We start from the raw sequence: 20,657 nt of genomic DNA, 5'->3' as shown, positions 1-20,657 counted from the left end.
TTCATGTGGGAAGTGCATATTGTATTTGTATCTGTCTTTGACTCAGTTACACGTGTTTAATTTTACTTCTCCAAATCAAATCACAAGTCTTGTTCTTTGACTACATGGTTCCCTTTTTGTATAACACTGTATAAAGAAGGCTCTTTATGGTAGCCTAAATCTTGGCTGATGGATTTTATATATTTACATTTAGAAAAACACAATCTAGCCTACCTTGAAAGCATCCACTGATAAATAAGAGATGGCATTCTGTAATTACTTGAGTCTTTTACCTCCCTGAAAACAATAATTTGCATATTATCCAGCCTCTTTTTAACATCAACAACTGTAGTGCTGATGAGCATGTGATAGACCTGATGTCAGCCGAAGGAGACTTGCAGGGACGGGATTTAAAAAAGAGCCCTACACGTCCAAAACAACGCCAAGTGGTCTTGACAATTTTACTGGGCTACAGCATATTATGGATACACTGGCACGTGCGACGCCTGTGGCCTCACCTACCTCCCTCGGTAAGAACCGACAGGACAGACAGTGTCAGTAAACGCAGAGCGCAGCCGATCCCGACCATCCTCCTTCCTCTGCTGTGAATCGCGACTGTGCAAAAGAAAAACTCCTCGGTATATGGTTTCACGTGATAGGGTAAGCTTAGCCTAATTTTTATTTTAAACTTACAGGAATCAACCCCTTTCATTTCCTACAAGGCATGTGAAACCTGCACAATGCAAGTAGCGACAGATCTGGACAGAGAATCTCAGCCAGCCTCTACCAGTTTGAGATGTAATGGATGGCAAATATCCACTACATCTCAGAGGGAAATATTATGGGCTACTTTTTAAGCTACTTCACTGCATTTTATTTAACAGCTTCAGTTAATAGTTCGTTTGCAGAAATAGTTACAGTATTGCACAGGAGACAGCAGCAATTTTATTTTTAAAGCAAAATTCTTTCTTGCTCCCCTGAGCTTTGATATCAGAGCATCTCTCTCATCCCAAACAGGGCAGAACCTTCACTGTTCAGGCTATCTGCAGGGTGTAGCTGCCTCTATGGCCTATTTATTAGGGGTCCAAGCCTGAAGGTGGCTGGGGGTGATGCACATATTTATTATTTGTAAAAGTCTGTAAAAGTCATACTGCAGCCTAAACCATAAAGGTATATAATAAGTGAAATTCACAAGATGGTTCAGACACCTCAGATGCAAAGAATTACTTTTTATTATTTTTTAAAATATATTTAATATTGTGCAAGCACCGGAGTTGTAACATCATGAGTTTTGGTTCCAGCAGATCCTCTAAAAAGAGTTTCAGTGATTCCAAATAGGACAAAAGCAGATTTACTCTGTCTGAACACCTCTAGCCCCCGTCTGATAAGTCTATTGTTATATTTTCCAAAACAAGCCACCATCATTCGTCCAAATAGGAAAAATCAAATCACCAAATCTGTGTTCTATCAAACCACCTGTAATCTCTCTGAGAAAGAAGACTTCAACATTCTTTAAGCGTGAAATATGACTTCATCCTGTGTTTTTATTTGCAGAGATAGATCTTTACTCTTTACTTCTTTACTTTGGAAAACGCCTTTTTGTTTTTAAATCTTCTTTTGCAAACATGTTCATGTATAGAAACAGAACGTACACGCTAGTGGATTAAAAAATGAAATGAAAGTTCTGAAAAGTTTTTTCTTTTGTAAGTATTTGTATAATTACCACACACTTTGGCACTAAAATGCAAACATGAGAGTTAGTCGAATCACTGATTACATTAAACACTTGGAAAAGTCAACATTGTGCTATAAATATATCAGAAAAAAGATACTAATTTCAACAGTAAGAGTTTTTATAGTCTTAACCAGATGTTTATGTGTCCCTCAACAGCATCTGTCTTGACCTTATATATAGTTTAGAGCCTCATGTTTGTATTTAGACTCAACGAACAACGTTGAAGGTTGTTTTAAGCACAGATAAATACCTCGAATAACAAACAAGTAGCCCACTGTGTAACCCACTCGAAGTAGCCTCGATCAGGGTGAACTTATTTTCTTTGCCTTGTCTTTTTCTCATCTGCAGTAGCTGTTTTTGTTCAGCAGAGGGCAGTGATGGAGCTGCAGAGAGAGTGAGAAGCAACAGCCTTTCATTTGGAGAGGCAGTGAAGCAAGAGAGCAGGAAACAAATGAGCAACACAGATCAGAGAGTAGAGATGTAAGGAAAAGAGTCAGTTTTGGGGGTTCTTTTGAACGCAGTCCGTCCTGAGGGGTTGTGGGGAGCAGCTGCTCAAGGTTCAGCAGAGGATTTTGTGACAATTAGAGGAAACTGGGGTACGCTAGTGTCAAGGGTTTTACATCTGCAGCAGTTAAGAGGACTGTATAGTAAGCCTGAACACTGTAAATCCATTTATTAGTTTGAAATCGGGTCTCAACTTCATTTAAAAGAGAATAATTAAATGTTACCTTGTGCAGGTAGTTTTTTTTGTGTCTGATGATGTCACAGAGAGAGAGTTTGTGGGACTTATCCAATCGACATACAACAGAGCAGCAGATGACTTTCGACAGAGGAGCAGAGGACACACAGCGGGTGTGCGTTGTACACGTTATTCACGTTGTACAGATAAGAGCTGAGATCTCACAACACTCTATTCAAAGAATATGATTTAAAAAAAATACTACCTGGGTAGATGAACATTGGTTTTATTTAATGAGGTTTGTTATTTTTCTCAGAGCTCTGAATTTATTTTGGTTTATTTGTCCTTCACATGAGTTAAAAAAAAGTTTAAAAACAAACTAAACAAGGAGACAACAACTAAACTGACTAAGAATCTTAAACTATTTTGAACTATTTAGACCAAGAAACATCTTGTCCTATTTGAAGGACTGGTTAACCAATTAAATTACGGTATTGTAGTGTATTGGGTAAAGGTGTAAATGCACCAAGTTCTCTCACTGTCATACTTGCATATCACTTTTTTTTACGTAAAGACAAGTAGCTCGGACCTCAGCACATATCAAACTTTTCAAACCCTTGTGGATAAAATAAATCAGTACGTCATCTACAAACATAATTTTCTTAGTTTGTGGAGATTTGCACCCGACACCAACAACATGATCTTAAACATTAAATTTAAATAGGACAAGAGGAAATAATTAAAAATAGATTTTGTGTAAAAAAAAAATACAAAAACAATGAATTGTTGACTACTAAAAGTACAAAAAAGCACATTAATCTTCTCAGACAGTAAACCATAGTAGTTAATCCAGCACCTCTGCACACCATCTGCAGCTGCAGCAGGTGTTTCCAGGTTCGCTCACTAGCTAGTTGCCTTAGTTTTGATGATTCAGTTACTAGAGCAGAGAAACCTGGAACCCCACTATAAAAACTACACTGATTGTGAAACACATAACTGCTGCCGAAAACTACAATGTCTCACTTTCATGCTTGTTATTAAGGTAATTTCTGAAAAGTCAGCGAAATGATAATGAGACTCAGTGTTGTTTTTCTTCAGCTGTCATTACAGATTGTCATTGCTTCTTTTTCGCTAATACAGCATTTATATTTCAGTGAATTCATTTTTCTTTATTATGCAGCAATCTTACTATTTTTCTTATTTACTATTTTACTATTTTTATTTTAAGTTATATTTAGGAATGATGCACTGGCTGGTCAGCCCTTTAACATTTTCGTTATACATGTGACAATGACAATAAAGTTTTCTATCTATGTATTTATCTCTTAAGTATGCGGCAGGTTCTTCAACAATACCTGACATGTAGAAACCCCTCCCAGCTTTGTTTACTGGTGAAAATGTAGCCTTCATTTTATTTCTTAGCAGCATAATAAACTACTCCATCATAAATAACCACCATGCTTTTTATAGACAAACCAGAGCTGCCTCTGCTCCAGTCCAGCAGCCTCTGTGAGTCTATTTTTTATATTACTTCATCAAGACACGAGGTACTGCAGAAACAGCAGGCTGTACTTCATCAACCAAAGTCTGCCTAAAAACATCCCTGCAAAGCATATTGGAAGCAGTGTAGTGCAGAGTCTTGCAGTCTCAGAACAAAGTGTCCTTAATCTGTCTGATCAGGACGTGTTTAAACACAGAATCGAAGGTCTTGTTCTCAAGGTTTTCCATATTATATGAAAGTTTCCGCTCAGTTGAACTGCTACCCAAACTTCTTATTTCAGCCACCAACTTAATACTGGTCTGTCTTGGCTTCCACAAGGTAAAGACCATATATTTAATCCTTCAGTCCTCAGTAAGTGCCTTCTGTATCCACTTCTTCTGCTTTTGAGTCGTCATTTCCCTGAGGCAGATGGTCAGTGGTTGAACTGTCATAATTCAAGGTGTTGCTCTGTTCTGTTTCTTCAGCAGGAAGTTCCTTTCTTCCATTGTTTGACCGATTCTGCTGCTTTCTGTTTACCTAAGATGTTCAAAAGACAATTTGATCAATAGACAGGTTTCAGAGCAACATTATCAGTGAGGAGGTAAAAAATACGCCAAAGTGACTGAGAGAGTATGGGGACATCGACACAGGGACATAAACTACAAAGATCATAAAAGTAATGGGTGGAAAGTGTGATTCTGGAAAAAAAAAGTGTAACATGAGCTGTTTGCTCCAGTGATCTGGTCAGAGCCTTGGGTTTTATATGGTGCAAAGTACGCAAAGGTGGTGGATAGTTTTACACAGTTTAGAGTGAGGCAGCTGACACTGTTATTGTGTGTTTAAATGAATTGTCTGTACTGTTGGTGAGGCTCTGTGATCAGTGCTTTGGTCATCAGTTTGAAGTGTGTTTGAGGTTCTGTGTGTGAATCAAAGCTGATAAAGGTGGGCTTTAGATGGAAAATCCTTCACCTCATTACCCCTGCTGGCTGGAATGGCATCCTGGCTCTGGTTTAACCTGTTGACTGCAAAGTTACTATCTACAACCTGGATGAGTAACTAATATAAATGAGTGTATTAGTACGATAATGTGACTTTATATACTGTACAAATTGTATTGTTGATATAATAATATAATGTTTGAATAATATTAATGTATTCATTATTGGTTACACTTTATATGAATAGTCTTCCATCAGATAGTTTATTATTTTTTAACAACCAACATTTATCATTTTTGTATATTTTCTTCCTTCATTAAATCATTGAGTAATAAAAATTGGCTACCAGTGTATTTAGTCTCTAATTTGTTAATGCTAACCCGTTAGTAATACGTGAAAGCCCATGGCGTTTCAAACGCTGAACGGTACCTTGTGCATCAGATACTGACGCCCTATGATTAGAACGTGTTGCTCAATAAAAAGGTAAGAGCAGCTATCACTTTTTGGCTATATTGGAAAACTGTATTTTATGGGTTGTAGGACTATTTAACGCTTCTACGATATTCGTTTCATGTTTCAAGAAATGCCTTTGCTATTATTCAAGAACATAAAGTTATGTGTAGTTGCACGTTACAACTGTTATATTCAAAACACATATGCAAAATTTATTAAATTGATTAGAAAATTTGTCATTTTACTTTTTATTGTACAGGCTGCTATGCCGACTGCTCCTACAAATAAAAAGGCTGCAGCCACCACGATGCCTCTAGTTCCTCGACCTCTGATTGAACTCTCTGAAATAGAAAAAGAGTCGGATATTCAGTAATAGAGATACAGACAGGAAATGAGGACAGAGAGAGAAAGAGTTATCCCATCCCATCGTATTGATATTACAGGTAAAAACAGCTATATAAACTAAGAGTTTGTGACTTATGCTAACTTACCTGGACTTTTATTTATCCTTAGAAAGGTGTCCATTATATGGGTCTCCTCAGCATTGCTGAGTTCACAGGTGTAAATTCCCTCCTGTTTCAAAGACAAGTCCTGTAGTTTGAGACTGCCTGACTCAGACATACTCTTCACCTGTTGCCTCCACTCCTCTGAGACTGTGTAGGGGACGCTGGTCCTGGTCTGGCTCAGGATGATCTCACTGTGGTTGAATCTCCAGACGAGGCCCGTTAGGGGAGTGTTCAAGGAAGTGCAGGAGATTGTTGTTTCAGTGTCTGAACCGCTGATAATAGCTAATAAACACAAAACCACATGAACAAAAGTGGTCAAATCTGTTTTGTAATGCGCATCTAGTTCCAGGAATATTATCTATTATTATAATCACTCATTTTGAGGATAGAGTAGCCTTGGCTTTATGAACACATTATAGCAGCTGTTTGATACAACCTTACCCACCACATAAAGGTCCACAGTGACTGCAGCAGGTTTTCACTTACTTCCTTTAGACAAAGTGGCTCTCCTCCTTTTTCTGCCTGTGCTAACGGTGCAGCTGTAGACCAGATCAGTAACATTATCTGAAAGTATCAGATAACTGCTGATGTTGTAAAGCTGCTGCTCAGTCTGCTGGACTGTGGTTGTGTTCTTGAAGATCAGAGTGGATGGAGGACTGGTGGACCAGGTGAGCTCAGGCTCAGGGTAGATCCCCTCTGAGCTGCAGGTGATTCTGTTTTCCACCTGCTGAATGTCGACTTTACGGATCGGAGCTGCAGGAAGAAAGGAAAAAAGAAACTTCATATCAATTCCTTTAAAGAGATAATGTGGTAGAAAACAGTTACCTGTGGTGAAAATATAGATCTATGGGCTCCCTGAGCTTGAGCTTCTGTAGTTTCAATGTTTATAACTGTTCATGCTAAGTACCACAGTTCTTCTTCTCTTTATTCTAAACAAAACTGAACTAATGACCTCTGTTAGTTGTAAAGTTTTATCTGACAATGATGATTTTTTGGGAGCTATGCCACCGAAAGTTAAGGGAACTGCAGCTGCTGTCACTTCAACCGACACAAACCTTGAACCCTCTGGGGAAGCTCCAGAGGAGAGCTTCATATCTGCTGCTCCATCTAGACAGTCTGCTGATGTACCAGATAGCAACAGCTCCGGATGTAACGCTACTGCCTCAGGTGCCCCAACTAGCCACGCTGTGTCTGTTGTGTCTAATTCAGCCAAGAGTAATTGCTTCATCTGCCTTTGTTCTAGCTAACATTGGCCTCTCTGCCTGCTGGTCGTTGTCATTGCTGCTCCCCCTGGTAACATATGCCTCCTTCTGCCTTGGACATTAACGCTTCTGTCAGCTCTAGCTTCCACTTCTGCTCCTTCTACAAGCCTGGCAGAAGGCCACTACTCCGGTGACTGTTGCAGGGATCTCACCAACCAGACACCCCAGCTATTCTCTCGGGAACATGGTGTAACACAGAAAAGCCGTTCTGTTCAACCGCTGTGGTTCAAAGACTTCCTGTGGCTAACATTGTGTCAAAAGCGAGCAAAAATGTTCTGGGAACTGGGTTCGGCGTTAAGCAAAACTAGTGAACACACCTTTTCTGTGCTTGGATTCCAAAACTGAAAAAAATGCTGTGTGCTCTTTTCGGAAACGGGACAACAGCAAATATTACAACTACAATATGTACAGTATTTATCCCAAGAGCAGTCAATTGTGTCCTAGTTTGATCCCAATCATTTATCTCATGGGTCAGGGTATGGCACTAGAACTAACAACAATCTTTACAAGTTGTTGAAAGTTACCAGTGGTTAGCTCACAGAAATTACATGAGCCATGAGATAATCAATGAACTGATTAATTCGGTTTCTCGTTCAGGACTGTTCCAAGTAATTTCACTTATTTGTGGGGAATTTTATGCAATATTTGCAGAAATTTCAAATAAAGAGCAGATAGTTATTCTCTTCCACTGGGTGGATGATAGTTGTGTCCCTCACAAGGGTTTTATTAACTATTTGACTTACCTCAGACTGACGCTTCAACCTTTCTCACTGTGCACTAAATGACATTCTTGCCACATACTGCAATATTTTGCCCATTATGTGTCGTGGACCGGCATTTAATGGGGTTGCAGTATGTCTGGACATTGAATGGACTTGCAGCAAGCTTTAAACAGGACAATGGCCCTGGGCTACATTAACCTACACACTCTCTGCCCAACAGAGAGACTTGCATGTGGCAGCTGCTCTAGAGCAAATGATTGTGTCTGCAGCTGAAAGGGCCCTTTTCTGTCTTCCACAGTGGATCTTGACATGAAGGATTTTGACTTTGACACTCACCGTGCACAGCTGGATATTTTGCCAGATTCAGACTTCTGGGGTTTAAGGAGGCCCAACAGTATCCTCAGTAGCATTGGCAATGAATGCCAATCCTGTGGCAAAAATCCACTGCCCGAGGTGCATAAGTTATAACAAGTGCATAAGTTGAAGTTATTCTACACCATCCATCAGTGCTGAGAGGTATTTCCCAATCCCCCGTTGTATAAAGATATATCTAAGATCAACAATGACCCAGAGAAGATTAAATAGCTTGATGTGCACACACAAACAAAGGGATTTTTTGACGGCAGTGGTGGATGCTTTGGGGTTAGACAGGGACTTCATCCAGCTTAATGACAGATGACACTTCTTCTCTAAAATTCTTTGGTAGGCAATTTTTCATTATAAATTCTATGCAGCCACATCTGTCATGCTCAGTGACCACAGCCTATGAGAAACAATAAATTCTGCTATCTAAAAATATATTGGCTTGTGTCATGTGACGCAAATCAGTTCTGTGATCAAGGGGATGATGGTGTTTTATGCTGGTGCATTTGTGTGTGTCTGTGTGTGTGTGTGTGTGTGTGTGTGTGTGTGTGTGTGTGTGTGTGTGTATGTTGCCTAATGGGCTCAAACAATTTCAAATGCATTCCGCTGTCCATGCTGGACAGAAAACACACAAATGTTAATGTACTTGCTTGTTTCTTTCTCTCCTTGTGTTTCTCATACCGTCCACTTTTAGGCTGATAAACGACTCCTTGTTTCCAGTGATGGTGCTGGTGTAGCACTTGTATCTGCCTGGTCCTGAACCTGCACCCCTGTCAGCTGGAGCGAGGCGTTTCCTCTGGAGATCTGATCCTTGAACAGTGATGTCCTGCCTCCGAAGTTCTGGCCCTGGTGTGTGAGTTGGTCTTGGTTGTGGTAGTAAGAGTGGACATTAGTGTCTCCTGTTGTCACCTGTAGCCAGTGGATGACCAAATCAGTGCCGCCCTGGAAGCTGCACGGTAAGATGCAGCTTTGCATGAAAACACAGGAGACCTCAACATCTGCAACACATCAGGTAAAGAGACATCTGTCAAAGTTCAGCTCAATAAAATGACAGCTGAATCCAACTCAGCTGCCTTTAAAGGCCTGGTTATTATTTATATTCACTAACATAACTGAAATGTGCCTTTTATTAAGAGACTTAAAACATTAACTTTGTTTTAATGTTAGTCCTTGTAGAAAACGGGGTGGTGATGGTGCATAGATAAGATGCTCGCCTGCTCTTGCCTCTCTTCATTGGCTCCCAGTTAATTTTAGGTTTGATTTTAAGATTCTGTTGTTTGTTTTTAAAGCCCTTCATGGACCTCCAGCCTATATCACTGATCTATTGAATCTATTAGATTCTATTGATCTATTCTATTCTATATGATCTATTGATCATGCTCCTTCAAGGTCATTAAGGTCAGAGAACCAGTCACTTCTTGTTGCCTAAAACACAGCTCATGAACGGGGGGGATCAAGCTTTCTCAGTCGCAGCCCCAAGACTTTGGAATGAATTTCCTCTTCATGTCAGACTGGCCCCCAGCCTTCCAGTTTTTAAATCGTAAATTAAAACTCATTTTTACTCTTTGGCTTTTAATCCGAGATGAGAGCTGTATGTATTTTGTGTATTTATTGATTTATGTCCATGTACAGCACTTTCGTCAATCTGGTTGTTTTTAAATGTGCTGTGGAAATAAAGTTTGATTGGACAATGTACACTTATAAACTAGTTCTGTATATTCATGCCTGTGTCTCACATGAAAAACATACAGATACAAATTGAATGCTGTCATATGCACATACTGTACACTTACAGTACATACAAATGGCATACATTAAATTTCAATGAAGAGATGTATAAAAAATATTGCAAGTATAAATATCAAAATGCTATAAGATGAGTGACACGGGTTGGGTCTTGATGGCATCATTACATGACTTTTGATGATTGTTCATGATGATTGACATTTTGTTTTTCAGAAATGATGAAATGTCACCCTCAGGAATTTAAAACCTCAGCTGCAGGTGATAAATAGTGCAGCCCGACAGGTTCTGCAGGATGTTGTGCAAGATGATGCAGTCATCTTGCACAACATCCATACTTTACAGCAGATTACTTTTACACAAATCTGACTCTCATTAAAATGTTTTTGTTGATTCTTATACTGATAAAAAACAGTCAATGTGGACTTCACCACTTTACATTAGACCTAAGTTAAAATACACCTATTTTATCTATTTGTATATGTTAGGCACATTGTTTTTATGAAACCTCAGATTACAGTATGAGCTTGTTGTATTGGTAAGTTAAATATAAGTCTGAGTAACTAAAACTGTTACAGGGAAAACTAATTTAAACCTCAAACCAAACATTGTTAAAGTGGAGCTAATTAGCAGAGTTTCAGGAGCAAGGCCACACATCAAACACATCATCGCCAGCATTTCCATAAATACCCACATGTTGCAGCTCCTCTTCTTCGCTCTCGCATTCTTGCTAGTGAAACAGAACTTTAATTTAAACTCTAGTGGAGATCCTTAAGTGCCCAAAGATCTAAAATATGTCAGACTGAATTTGAGGTAAATGTGTCTATGAACAAGACATCCAGAATCAATCATAAGAAGTTTATTAGAGAACAATTGTTTTGGTGTTATGTGCGAGATCTCTCTCAGACTCCACCCAATGAATGTTTATTGTTTTCAAACAGCAGCTTGTGTTATTTTTCATGAACGTCAGACAGCTGTGAACAGTTTTAAATGTGAAAATTGTCACAAACAGTAACACAAATAATTTTCAGATAATCTTCAGATGATATTTTAAAACATAGTAGCAATCTTAATGGCTGGATACCACTTTCTTCTTTCTGTAACTTTAGGTCAACAGACTTTTAAATTTTATTATAAATTGATCTTCATTTAAGGAGGATCTTCTAGTCTCTGGTGAAAGTAACCATGACAACAAAAGGCACCAAGTTTAAACATATCTGTGATTATGTTTAGAGTGTAATAAGATCAGACGGGCTGTGAACCCCTCACTCACCTCCTCTTGTGAGACTCAGCAGAAAGGCCACGACCACCACAAACACGACACAACTGATCCCGGTCATCCTTCTGTTAAACTTCCTCTGTCGACAATGTTTGATAAACTGAAAGAATTAAATCCACAGTGACTGTCACACTAAGGCCAGACTACTGGTCTAACTTCATATCTGAAAATCTCAGGTGACGCTACTCACTGTGCGGAAATCATAAGTCATCAATGACATATTTTAAATACTTGTGTGGGAGTAGGCTGAAACTAGACTTAGATGCCTGTCAGTCAACATCAGCAGCTAAACTGCTTAAGTCAACCAGCTAATGCTGTTTGAGGGGTAATATGATTATTTACTTTATGTTTTACTCATTTACAGGTTTGAAAATATGTTTCATGTTTAAGTTTTCTTTGTACTTTTGCAGAGAAACATATTTTGTTTTAATGTGCAGTGGAAAATGTTCACTGTTATTGTGGAGAATAAGATTTGTAGTCAGTTGTGTGAACGTGAGACTGATATAAACTGTATTACTGACTATTGTTGTTGACTGTATATATAAATAATAATAATCTTTATTTGAACTTTTCAAAAACAAGTTACAAAGTGCTTTAACAAGTGTAAAGGCAATAGCTAATACCCAAAAGACAATAATACAAATACAAATACATGTTTATGATAAATATAAAATAATTAAAATAGAATAAAATAAAAGGGATAAATAAAGTCAAATAAGATCGGGAAAGGCTCTCCTATAAAAGTATGTTTTAAGAAGGGACTTAAGAGTTCACTGACTCAGCTAAATAAAATCTATGCAGAATATTTGTTATTTCAGGGAATAGATCCTGTAATGAGAACGACTGCAGTCCTCCTTTCTCAGCCTGACAGCGCTGCTGTGTTTCTGCTGGTTCAAGTAACCTGTACCTGCATTATCTATCAGTAAACATAAAGCATGAAAGAGCCTGAAAGGAAACTGTAGTGGTAGATCAAAAGCCAACACGAATGTAACTATAATTCTACTGACATTTGGAAAGTATAAGAATATCCCAGCAAGCAATTTCACGGTTGTAAGACGTCTAATAGTCATCTAAACAGACCCCAGCTGAATTTGGGCTATATATTATAAATACAAAACAGTTCATATATATGAAAATACAAAAATTTTTTATAAAAACATGATAAAATAAATTGGCGCCAGTCTCTCGGGTAAATGGGATCCATAACTGTTGAATATGTAAGAATATGAATATAAGTAAACATTATAATTGACTATGTTGACTGTTTTCCCATAAGACATGACTACTATCAAATGATTTTAAATGAAAACATACAGTATATTTAATTATCATTCTAATGAAGGTTAAAAAAAATAATTTATAACATTTTTTTCTTTTAATTTAAAAGTATTTATTACTGACCCATTTATCTCTATGGAAAATATAAAGATACTTGAACAGGACGCATGTTTTAGCCATGTTGCATTAGAACAACCAAATAGAGAAAGCTGCTTTTATTCTTTTGAGAGAGCTATGTGTTGTGAATGTAAGAGCTCTGTTCTGAATATTTATGGTTGTCTTTGCTGACTGTATGCTGGAGAATTTGCACTAAATGTTTAGTGTCAAAAGTCAAAAACTCATATTTTCATATCATAATGATCTAGTGAGTAAAATATGTGTGGCTTTCATTACAAATTATAATAGGTAAGGTTGTACATGTTTTATTTTCACCCCTCTGAATTCAGATAATAATGTAAGAGTTTGTAAGGGCACGAGGAAACCTGTGGGTATCATGGAGTAACATTAAGTTACACTTGCACGCAGCATGTTAAGCTAACTAGTGATGGCAGTGCGACACTGAAGCTTCGATACACGCTTCAAACCCCTGGACTACAATCCCATTGAACCACTGCTTCAAAGCTTGCTTTGGTGTGAAAAAAATCACGTGACATGTGACGTCCGAAGCAGCAACTGCACTGACTGAATAAATCACCAACTGGTTCGCAGTCCAATCACGTGATTCACTGGCACTGCCTCGATCGTCTCGAAACCCCTGTCATAGTAACACAAGCACATCCAACCTGTGCCATATTTTCCAGCACTCTCTCCTCAATAACAAAATACATGCATTCATCAATCTTTGTGTAAACATGATGTTCAGTCTTAATGTGTGTGCATCAAACAATTTTCAAAGTAAATATAATTTAAATCCAAGGGTGATTAAAGCAAAAATTCTTTATAACTAATGGCCTTTTCTACAAAAGTAAAGTAGTTTCTCCAGTACTGCATTCATTGAGGGGCGTGCGAGTATGTAATTAAAAGCCTCCTGTCCACCAGCTAGCCTGTCTAATTTGCCTGCAGCCTTGAACTTCGTCAGGAGAGGTCACTGTAATTGAAGCTTCGAGTAATGAACCCATTTTTGAAACAATTTGCTCAGGTGGTTCAGTGCTTCACAAAAGCTTCATTTGTCCATCACTAAACACTGTTACCAGGGGTTACATGGGCATAGAAAAGCAACAACTCCTCACTCAGTTTATTTCATGATAACAATGAGTTATTTTGAATGATCTCTGCTCTGGGAGAAGAGGAGGGTTGTTGTTTTTTACCTCGAATACCTCCATCATCAGCTCCATGGATTGCACTGTGAAAAACTAACTAGCCACTATCAACAAAGTACTGCTCACCTTCTTTTCTTCATCTAAGTGTTGTGTACGAGTAGGGAGGTCTGACGGTGGGTTTGCTGAAGCAGCATCTGCATGATGAGGGCAGAATATGGATTAAAATATCTTTCTGGAGATGTTTCACCACCAAACCTCATGTTTCATGGCTTCGTGTTTTTCAGCTGTGAGTAGCTCCTTGATTATTGCAGAATAGTACCCATCGACACCAGTTAGTACAAACTACATGGTGTATATTAGTATGGAATGAGTGTGTATGATAGTATATAAATTATTCACATGTTATCGGGGGAAAAATAAGGTTTATGTGTGGCAGTGACAGCAAAACACACTGTCAACAGTGAGGACAGGCTAAACAACAGAAACATCCTTCAGACTGATCATATAGTTGAATCAACACGTCTGAAACAGTTTCATAAATAACATCACGACCTTTCTGAAGGACGATTTATTACAGGACTGTTACTGTAAAACACACACCGGTTGAATTTATTTGTATTTGACTGTTTATTTCTTTCCTTGTGTTTCTCATACCATCCACTTTTAGGCTGATACATGACTCCTGGTTGGCAGTGATGATGTGGTGAAGCACTTGTATCTGCCCTGGTCCTGAACCTGCACCTCTGTCAGCTGTCAGTATCCTCCTTGAAGCTGCACGGTAAGATGCAGCTTTGCAGGAAAACACAGGAGACCTCAACACCTGTAAAGGTAAAAAGACATCTGTCAAAGTTCAGCTCAAAATGACAGCTGTATCCAAGTGATGTGTTTAACCACATTTGTATTCCCTAACATTACTGAAATTTGTCTTTTATTAAGCTACTTGCATGAACAACTAAACTTTTTTCGGTCCATGTTAGTCCATGTTTTAACAATAAAACAAAATATTTATTGATCACTTGTTACAATGTGCTGTACAGAAATGAAAGAAACCAGCAATGCAGCATAAATGACTTTTCATTCGCTTTCCAAACTAATCATCTCGTAGACTGTCAGATTTATTGCCTGTTAGAGTTACAGATTCAGAAACAGCAGGACTGCATATGATGAAATGTGCCTTTAAGGTGTTAAAATGCAGTGAAGGGCCTGTCAGTTTCAGGAGTGACCGTAGGGCCCAGCCTACAAACAGGTAATGAGACTATCCAGTAATGTAAATCAGCAGTGTAATGGAGACCAGGGGCGTTCATAAGACCTAATTGTGTGTATGACTCAGTGGGAACGGGTTTTCTCAGTGAGTAATGCGTTCATTTTCACGCATGCATGAAGGATCTTGGACTTGAGTTGTGGCTGAGTGCCCGGTCATTAAAAGATTAAAACACAGCCACCTAGCAATGTTAGCTCTGTAAACAGCTAACAGCTGATCCAGGTCCGCCAGAGAACACAACATAACTTTTACTTTTAATTTACCAACAGAGCCGTGCTGTTGTTTCACAGCTTGTGACTGGTGAACAACCTGCAGTGTTTGAGAGCGATGTGCTCATGTGTGTTTCTCTGTCTGCAGAATCCGGACCTGATGTGGCCCATTCTGCGTCCAGACCTGCCAAACTGCTGCGTTTATATAATGTTTAATATTTCTCTGTTACTCTCTGTGTGCTGGAGTTCTTTGGAGAACTTGGTGGCTTGATCCAGATTATTATTAAATTGGTTGAGTTTTAATGAGTGTGTTTATTCATATGGTGTATCAAGCTTATTACTTCTATACGCAAATCTGATATTAATATTTTACTCATGGATAGGGACGTTAGGCTGCTGTATGAATGAGCACGTCAGAGATAATGATGCTGGTCTGGTTGTATACTCGGGAAAGATTGTGAAAATGGAAGGATTTAGCCGGAGTAGTGGATTGCATATAGACAACATATTTCTGTGGTTTTTACATGGTTGAATTTGGTTGTGGGCCCAAGGGGGTTTATATAATGATGATAGAGAGTGATCAAGAGGTGAATGTTTGCATCATACTTTGTCAATTAAAGCAAGCCAGGCAGCCTTCCATGTTTGAGAACAGCGCTGTTTTTTAATCGCCCACTAGAGGGCTGCAGCGCCACAATAACCAGCCTAGTTCAAATGAACGAAATGACTCAAAAAAAGATTAGTTCATTTTAATGAACGAGATTTGAATGAACGAGTCTGTCAAAAAAGTCGAACTTGCCATCACTACTCCGTGGCTTTGAGGATTACCCATAATCCTTCGTCATTACTAGAGTTTGCTGCAGGTACAACTTTATGACAGCAGGTGGCACAGTAATCCCATTTAGTAGAATTTAACCTGAACCTTTGTAACTCTGTTACATGTGCATTTACTCCAAATGGTTCAAGAACTACATTCAATTTACTTTGGATATGCCTTGAATAGGCGTTTTGCATGAATTTTACAGGACTGTTAACGTCCTCTGTCAACAATGTTTGATTAAATCAGCTGTGGTAACTTAGTGAATGTCACACTAAGGCCAGCCTACTGGTCTGACGTTTTATACCTGGCAATCTAAAGTGTTTGCAATACATGGAAACCATGTCTCCGCCATCTACTAATTGCCTCAATCTTTAACATCCATTTAATTATCACCTTTAAAAAAAAATATTGCACCTTTCAGAAGCAAAGAACATAAAAGATAAAACTATTTAAATTACCACATCAAATACCATCTGCTAAAAAAAAAAAAAGCCTTCTTCTCTCCATCTGTTTCTGTCTTTAACCCCAAACTCCTCAGACCTGCCATCCTCAATCTGTCCACCAGAAGCCCTCAGACTTCCCCTCCTTTCCACATCACCTGACTGCTCTACCCATCTACACACCTGTTCCCACTTCACTCATCAGCCCTGCAGTAACCTGGCATTTTACTGTTGTGGCTGCTTGATGTGGAGCTAGTTTCATTACTTTATATACTATTGATAGTTGTATCCAGTGGTTCCCAACCTAGGGGGCCATCTCACTGAAGGGTCACCAGATGAATCTTAGGGGTCCAGAAATGAGATAAGGTTCTGATACAATCTGTGTAAATTTTTTGGACTTTTCTCTAGTCTTTGCTGTTTTGTAAATTATTGCTCATTTGAATTTTTTTTATTTTTATTTCTAAACTGTTATTTAAATGACACCATGTGAGACATTTAGAGGGGAAGTGTCTCTTTGGTGGAACTGCAACTCTGACACAAACCAAAAAGGTTGGTGTTAAATTCAAACAGTTGTAATTTATAAGCTTATACAACTAAAAAAGTAACTAGTAACTAAAGCTGTTATATATGCAATGGAGTGGAATGAAGTAGCATAAAATGGAAATACTCAAGTAAAGTTTAAGTGCCTCGAATGTACTTGAGTAAATGTACTTACACACAAAATATGTTGGTTCTTTGTGGTGGTTAAGGTGCTATATAGTACCGCTACCATGTAAAGAACCAGCTCAGCCCCTGTAAGGTTCTTTAGAGGTTTTATAAACTCTGTTTTTAGTCTTTTGAAGAAACAACAACACTTAAAGAATGTATGTTTCCTGATGATAACATATTAAAGCAGTGGTTCTCAACCTTTTTTCCTGCAAACTCCCCCAACATGTCTAAGGAAATATTCCAGGGCCCCCACAGGAGACTCTTTGACCTCAGAAAAGCATTGGCTTTATGTTTTTTAGGCCTAAATTAAACATTCTGTAAGTAAAAGTTTTAAGTAATTTACATAGGCTGACATAATATATATATATATATAGTTTTTTTAAAGCAAGCCTTACTCTGCCTTACTGTAAAGCACTGCACTCAAATATTCAGTAGCCTACTAATTTCCAGTGTGGCCTTTAATGTCACATACAGGACATAAGAATAATTCCACACATCCCCAGAATAAAATTCATTCTCAATATCCTCAGATTCAGATTGAAATTACCATTGTAATAAATTAAATACATTTTATTTATCTAGTGCCGATTCATAATAGTGAACATTGCACTTTTGATATAAAGCAGGTTTACACAGTAGCCACATCGTTGTAATAGTATTTACAGAGACCACCATCAAGGACTTGCCATTAAACCATAGCATTAAAGTGAGTTTTTGATCCGGAACATTTGACCAGCGCACGCAGAACAGGCGCTACATAAAAAGAGAGCACGTCTTCACAGTGACAACAAGCAGACATTTTTGAGGTGAGTGTTTTAGCGCCAACTGCCACAGAAACAGACTATTAACGTTGAGTTACTTGCTTATCAGGGGAAATCTTTCGTTGGTATTTTAATGATACAAACGTTAAAGATACTCTAATGTTCAATAAGATAAGTTAATATTATGTTGATACGATTAGGCATATTTGTTGCTGCACAAACCATTAAGTGTAACGTTAAATTAGCGTAACGAGGGTTATTCAGTTCTGTAATCCTCCCTTTTAATCTCTTTTATATCCTGATAGTGGTGACAGGCAGCAGATGGTGGTGGGCTAACGGCTGATAACGGCTAGCTGTTGCTAACTAACATTAGTTGACTCCAAGAAGGGATGTTTGTTAGTTCCCATTGTAACGGGCTTTAAAGCTGCACGTGTAATAATAATAATAATATAATCATCTTTATTTGTAGAGCACTTTTCAAAAACAAGTTACAAAGTGCTTTAACAAGTGTAAAGAAAATAATACCCAAGAGACAATAATACAAAAACAATACAAGATAAAAGCATGAAAAACATTGAAAAGACTAAAATACACGTTTAAGAAAATTGTAAAATACAATAAAATAAAGTCAAATAAGATCGGGAAAGGCTCTCCTATAAAAGTATGTTTAAAGAAGGGACTTAAAAGAGTTCACTGACTCAGCCGACCTGATTTCCTCGGGCAGGCTGTTGCAGAGCCTCGGGGCCCTGACAGCAAACGCTCTGTCCCCTTTAGTTTTCAGTCGAGACTCTGGAACAGACAACAGACCTCTGCCCGAGGATCTCAAGGTACGTGCTGGTGTGTATGGGACTAAAAGGTCAGAAATATAACAAGGCGAGAGGCCATGAAGAGCTTTAAAAGTGATCAATAGAATTTTAAAGTTTCAAAATTCAAAAACATACTGGGAGCCAGTGTTATGAAGCTAAAATAGGAGTAATGTGGTCATATTTCTTTGTTCTGGTTAAAAGCCTGGCAGCTGTTTATGGATAATATGTCCAAGGGGAAGCAGATACAAGGAAAACATAATGGGTCCTAAGACCGACCCCTGAGGCACACCATATTTAACTGGACAGAACGAAGAGACATAGTTGTTTACAGACATGCAAAACTTTTATTTTACAGGTAGGAGTGTCAAAAGCAGTAGTTAATTAATAAATCCTTCAGACTGAGGTAATGGACTTGGAGACTGGATTTTTTCCATCGGAGATATGCTTCCTGCTTTCCCTTTTTAGGCTGCGAATGCTGTCATTTATCCAGGGTTGTTTACTAGCTTTAGACGTAGGCCTAACCTTTAGAGTAGCAGTAATATTTAGTGACGACAAGCGGATATGATTTAAGTGATCGACCAGATTGTTGGTGTTGGAATCAGACAGGTGTTGGCTTTGGTTCTGAAAGACTGCGCAAAACTTTGTTCATTAAAGATGCGAGAACACACGGAGCTTGGTGAGGCGGTATGAGTAACAGGCGAATCGCAGCTAAAAACAATACATCTGTGGTCAGATATGGTCATGTCCACTAATTCCACAGAGGAAATGCTGACACCCAGGGTAAAAACCAAGTCCAGTGTATGACCACGGTTATGTGTTTGCCCTTTGACATGTTGTTTGAAGATAAAAGAAGTGGCCATATTTAAAAAGTCAGTTGCATTAACATTGTTGGGGTCATCAACATGAATATTAAAATCGCCACAAAGAACAATTTTGTCATAATTTAAAACCAGAGTAGATAAAAATTCAGGAACTTCTGATAAAAATCCTCCAGGCGGTTTTGGGGGGCAATAAATTATAACAAATATGATAGGTTGCAGCCCTCCAACTTTAAGAGTGAGAACTTCAAAGGAGTTAAATTCATCACAGCGTACTTGATGACATTTAAAATTTTTCCTATACACGCTCACTAGCCCACCACCACGACCACTGACCCTCGGTTGACTAAAACAATCATATTGAGGCGGACACAGTTCAGCTAGCTGGTTATAGTCATTCATCTGCAACCAGGATTCAGTTAAAAACATAAAATCTAGATTTGCAGACAAGATAAAATCATTTAAGATAAAAGTCTTACTTGAAAGTGATCTCACATTGAAGTGAGCCATTTTAAATGAGTTTGTTCTGGGTGCTGGAGTTGTTGCAGTTGTCCTAATCCTTAAGAGATAACTATTATTTCTGTGTGGGATGTGCACATTTCAGTTTACTGGTCTATGCGTGATGATGACAGGAATAGAAGTCTGTGGAACAGCGCAAGAGGCATATGTTACATTAGCTAGTGTAGCCTTATGTCAAACAATTCTATACAAGTGCACTGAAATGGAAGCAAACAATACTGTAAAGTTAGGTTAATTGTTGCTTTAATTTATATAAGCTATTTATCATTATTTATTATTATATATTTTAGTGAATTTGTGAACTTGTATTTTTATAAACTGTTAACAATTTAACATTACTGCTAGTGTAGCTACTCTTCTTTTTGTCTGGTATTTATATTATGTTTATTAAAAGTTAGCAGAAATTCTTAATTTATGTTTCTAATGTTTGTCATCACTAGACAGCAGATAGGGCTATCGGCTAATATTTAATTTAATTTTTCTCTCTCTTTGTGTGAAACCACAGCTGTGTTTCAGACAACATAACAACATAAAACTCTCGTTAATTAAAAATATGAAATGGTATTAAATTTGGTGAAGAACACCATGACTAATAAATGTGAGATAAGATGTTAATGCTGTTGTCCTCTCTTCCCCAGGGCC

This window comes from Micropterus salmoides, unplaced genomic scaffold (genome assembly GCF_014851395.1).
Source record: "Micropterus salmoides isolate LMB-PRFRI ecotype aquatic unplaced genomic scaffold, ASM1485139v1 Ms_hic_scaffold_1, whole genome shotgun sequence".
Lineage (NCBI taxonomy): Eukaryota > Metazoa > Chordata > Actinopteri > Centrarchiformes > Centrarchidae > Micropterus > Micropterus salmoides.
The sequence above is the reverse complement of the archived record's forward strand: the minus strand, read 5'-3'. Positions refer to the sequence as shown.